We start from the raw sequence: 5,423 nt of genomic DNA on the forward strand, positions 1-5,423 counted from the left end.
TCACGCTGTACGCACCAACGTCCACTTCTACGATGGAGCATAAAAGTGACTCATCTGAGAAGGCTACCTGTAGCAACTCAGTTGACGTCCAGTTGCGGCATTGAGGCGAAAAATCCAGCCTTCTTCGCTCATGAACACCAATCAGCATGGCTGAATGAACTAGGTATCTACTGACCATAAGCAACAGCGTCCGCTGAACGGTAATTCAGGGGACACATTTAATAGCCCATTGTATCCGTGCCATCAGTCGTACAACGGCGGCACGTCTATTCGCCAGTACACACCTGCCAAGTCGTCGTTCGCGTCTGGCATCTAGGGCCGGTGGTGCAGAACTGTTGCCTCGGCGCCGGTTGTAGATAATGTTACTTGGTAACGCACGGTATACTTTAACGAGGGGGCAAGAGAACAGTTTGCACATTCAGCAATTATGCTTCCACCATTGGCCGGAAAGCAGATTATCAGGTCCTTTTGGAAGTGAGGTATATCGCTCCTTTTCCGCGTTACGACTGCTGTGTTCTCCGCTCCCCAAGACACGCTTTATTTACCCTCCACTGCCAGTGGTGCAACCTGCCGTCTGTGAGCAATTATTGTACCTCGATGTTGAACGTAGGTGGTGGTTACATTAGTGTGATTGGGCAGTTAACAAGAGACGCAGTAAATTAAGAGCAGATATCGTCACGGAATCGTCTAGTAAATGTGACACCTAACATTGCGGACATACTCAACAACAGTGGTAAACGCGGTGACAGTAGCGCTGTAAATTATATCATGGATAGGTTTTCAGTTGAAATTCCTAAAGGGTGCGTTCCATGAAGTGACGGGCAACATACTGCTTCCTCCCACATTCGTCTCGCCAAATAAGCACGACGTAAAAATCAATGACTTTAGAAGGTATACCGATTTTTATTGACAAGCGTTCTTCCCATCCGCCATTTGTGGAGGGATGACTGTAAACCGAAAATACGTTCTGCCATGCCTCGTGATGACTGGGTGTTGTGTGCTGTCCTTAGGTTAGTTAGGTTTAATTAGTTCTAAGTCCTAGGGTAGTGATGACCATAGTTGTTAAGTCCCATAGTGCTCAGAGCCATTTCTTAACGTTCTGCCATACATCGGGTGGTGGTTTTCGGAGTACAGATGAAGATGGACGGAAAGCCGTTGGTGTAAAAGAAGCACTCCGTCTTCAGGCTACGAGTGACCTACCGGGGCCATGCGACCGCCGTGCCATCCTCAGTGGATAATGCGGATAGGAGGGGCGTGGGGTCAGCACACCGCTCTCCCGGCCGTTATGATGGTATTCTTGACCGAAGCCGCTAATATTCCGTCGAGTAGCTCCTGAATTGGCATCACGAGGCTGAGTGCACCCCCATAAATGGCAACAGCGCACGGCGCCTGGATGGTCACCCATCCAAGTGCCGACCACGCCCGACAGCGCTTAACTTTGGTGATCTCACGGGAACCGGTATATCCACTGCGGCAAGGCCGTTGCCCTCGGTGGTGTAAAGAACGTAAAAATAAAGCTTCATTCTCCGCCATGTTCAACTGAGCTCGCTGAATCAAACCATGCGACTTGTGTACAGTGTTCAGCTTGTTGACATGACTGGAAGTTCGATACAAAGCTTTCACTGCACCCGCAAGGTCGCTTTGCAGCGAGTACGTTAGGTGGTATGTTCCTATGGGACCGAACTACTTAGGTCATCGGTCCGTAGGCTTACGAACTACTTCATCCAATATAACTAACTTACGCTGTGGACGACACACACACCCATGCCCGATGGCGGACTCGACCTCGGACGGGGGAGCCACGTGAACTGTGGCAAGGCGCCTAATACCAGGAGGCTACACCGCGCGTGCTTTGCAGCAAGAAGAAATGCCACGGCGGACAGTTGTCCAACAAATTGACGTGCTCCACAGCTACGTCATCGAATATCCAACCACAGTCGTGATACACAGTCCGTTGAGAATCCTTCTCATGGCTGTCTCCCGTGATTAACAACTCCAATGCTGGCAGCTACTTGCTATTTGTGGCACGTTAGTACCCAGTGGAATTGAGTGCTGCCATCGACACGGAACCGCGGAGCTTAAGATCAAGTCTCCATTGTGAAACTTCTTGGCGACCAGCTGAGATCAGAAATATCACGAAACTCATTCACATTTAGCGAATACGTATTGACGTCATCTGTTTTTGAAATACGAATATTTGTGCATTACTGGGAGTCGAACTCCTCATTTTTCACTTTTCGCGTGATACTGTGTCAATCACGTCGTCTATCCAACCCCGTCGCCAGGACCTCCTTATGTCACGCGGTCCAGCCGTTGTGCTCGCACATTTCGTGATTCCCCCACATTCAAAGAAAAATAAATTATTATCGTCATTTTCGCTCGTCAAGGCACAGATATATCACTGATGACTACAGTGTTTGTGATTAAACAGTGTACCTTTACGTTACAATGTCGTTCAGCCACGAGGGAACATACAAATACACAACTGTCGTAAATATCACGAAATGGATTCGCATTTGGCGAATGCCTGTGGATGTCAGCTGTGTGTGTCGCATGAAAATCTGGCACCCTAAAACCACGATAAAAAATGTTTGTCTCTATCTGAATGGTAATCACAAAATGTTAGTGGACAACGTAACATTTGGAGGTTCTGATGGCGTGTACTATTAGCCGCATTGGTTAACAAGACGGCGCGTGAAAAGCAGGAAATACGAGTTAGAGTCCCAATCCGTAACAAATTTTCATACGTCACAAACAGCTGACATCAATATGTGTTCACTAAGTCGGAATCCATTTCGTAACACACTCTAAGATAAAATAAACGAAGGGTCGCGAAGGAATTGCCGAACAGGATAGATGTGATGCACATGTAGGCACAAACATACGATTAAATTTTAAAAAAGCTGGATTATTTGTTCGAGTGTAAGAGGTTCATAAATTGAGCAACTCAGTAACATGTGGCCCTTATGGATGCACTTATTCGGCTTGGCATTGATTAACAGTTGTTGGATGTTCTCCTGAAGAACTGTTTTATTTTTCTGAGTCGTAAGATTTCTGACTGGATTGATGTGGCCCACCATAAATTTTCCTCCTGTGGCAACGTTTTTATCTCAGAGTAGCAGTTGCAACCAGCATCATCAGTTATTACCGGATCTATTCCCATGTGTCTTCCTCTAGAGTTTTTATCCTCTACAGCTCCCTCTAGTACCATACAAGTTATTCCCTGACATCTTAGCAAATGTCCTACCATTCTCCCCCTTCTTCTTGTCAGTGCTACCATTTCTCCTTTCCTCGTCGAGTCTGCGGAGAAACTCCTCGTTCATTACATTATCAGTCCAATTGATTTACAAAATTCTTCTGTAGAATCACATCTGAAAGGCTTCGACTGTCTTCTGTTACAGTTTTCCCAAATTCCATGTTTCACTACAATATAATGCTGTGCTGTGCTCCAAACGTACAATCTCAGAAATCTCTTCCCCAAATTAGAGACTAAGCCCGATATTAGTAGATGTCTCTTGCCCACGAGTGCCCTTTTTGACACTGCAATTGTGTCTTTTATATCCTCCTTGCTCCATAAATCATGGGTTATTTTCATGACTGGGTAGCAAGGGTACTCTAGGTGCACCGGCACTGTAGCTCAGCGTGTTCGGTCAGAGCGTTAGCTGCCCACTATAATAAAAAAAGGAGTGACTGGATCAACAACGGAACTGAGCGGGTGTTACGGGATGTCCGCCCCGAAAAAATGTAAGGAAGATTGACGAACAAAATGAGATCATGAGGAAAGAAGAAAAAAATAATGGGGTAATGTCTTTGATTACTAATGAAAGTGCCATCAGTCCCGAGTTCGGAACAGGCCCCGCCTATATTTTGATTAACAGTTAGTACTGACGGTCGAAGACTTCCGGCATAAGAAGTCGCCCTCATTCAGTCAACGCCTTTGTCAAAGAGGGGGAAGAGCGGACGGAGATTCAGTCCACTGCCACTGAAGGCGCCAGAATCAGCAATGATCAACGGCATGAGGATCAGATAGCAATGAAAGCCACTGCATTAAAGGCACATAACGAGTATCCACAGGACATGTGGCCTATAACTGAAGAGTGTCACGAAGATCTCTCCATTGGCAAAAGATTTTGAAGTAACCTCACGTAACAAAGGATAATATGCTACGGGTCTGGGCGTGGAATTTCAGAGCCTTGGGCGTGGTAGGGAAGGTAAAAGCTAGGAAGTGCAAAGGCTCAACCTAGCTATAGTATTGATCAGTGAAGTGAAATGGAAAGAGGACAAGAATTTCTGGTCAGATGAGTGTAGGGTAATATCAACAGCAGCAGTAAACTGCACAACGGGGGTACGATTCGTTATGAACAGCAACGAAGGGCGAACAGTGTGTTACTATGAACAGTTCAGTCACAGGATTGTTTTTATCAGAAGCGACGGCAAACCAACACCGACAATGATAGTTCAGGTGTACATGCCGATATCGCAAGCTGAAGATGATGATATAGAGGAAGTGTATGAGGATATAACTGAGTGACTGGAATGCGCCTGTAAGGGAAGCAGCAAAAGAAGAGATCACTGGAGAACATGGGCTTGGGACAAGTAATGAAAGAGGAGAAAGACTAATTGAGTTCTGTAACAAGTTTCAGATAGTAATAGCGAATACCCCATTCAAGAATCACAAGAGTAGGAGGTATACTTGTAAAAGGCCGAGTGTTACAGGAAGATTTCAATTAGATTACGTCATAGTCAGGCAGAGATTCCGAAATCAGAGACTGGATTGCAAGGCGTACCCAGGAGCAGATATAGGCTCAGATCACAATTTAATAGAGATGGAGAGTGGGCTCAAGTTTAAGAGATTAGTCACGAAGAATCAATAAGCAAAGAAATGACATACGAAGGTGCTAAAGAATGATGAGACACGCTTGAAGTTCTCTAAGGTTATACATTCAGCAAGAAGGAGTAGTTCAGTAGGCAGTGCAGTTGAAGAGGAATGGACATTTCTAAAAACAGCAATAACGGAAGTTGGAAAGAATAAAAATAGGTACAAAGGAGGTAATTGAGAAGAAACAATGGGCAACATAAGAAATACTTCAGTTGATCGACGAAAGAAGGAAGTACAAAAATGTTCAGGGAAATTCAGGAATACAGAAATACAAGTCACTGACGAATGAGATAAACAGGATGTGTAGGGAAACTAACACAAAATGGCTGCATTAAAAATGTGAAGAAATCAAAGAAGAAATGACTGTGGGAAGGACTGATTTTCGCTTCCCACGCCCGCGATCAAGCGTTCGATTCCCGGCGGGATCAGGGATTTTCTCTGCCTTGTGATGACTGGGTGTTGTGTGATGTCCTTAGGTAAGTTAGGTTTAAGTAGTTCTAAGTTCTAGGGGACTGATGACCATAGATGTTAATTCCCATAGTGC

The 5,423-nt window shown here is 45.3% G+C and overlaps 1 pseudogene; it reads right to left on the reverse strand.

Moving 5' to 3' along the window:
- Positions 1–1,370: 1,370 nt before the first annotated feature.
- LOC126337279 (5S ribosomal RNA) lies at positions 1,371–1,487 on the reverse strand (annotated as a pseudogene).
- Between the last annotated feature and the right edge of the window lie 3,936 nt (positions 1,488–5,423).

The sequence above is a fragment of the Schistocerca gregaria genome, chromosome 2 (assembly GCF_023897955.1).
Source record: "Schistocerca gregaria isolate iqSchGreg1 chromosome 2, iqSchGreg1.2, whole genome shotgun sequence".
NCBI classification, from domain to species: Eukaryota; Metazoa; Arthropoda; class Insecta; order Orthoptera; family Acrididae; genus Schistocerca; species Schistocerca gregaria.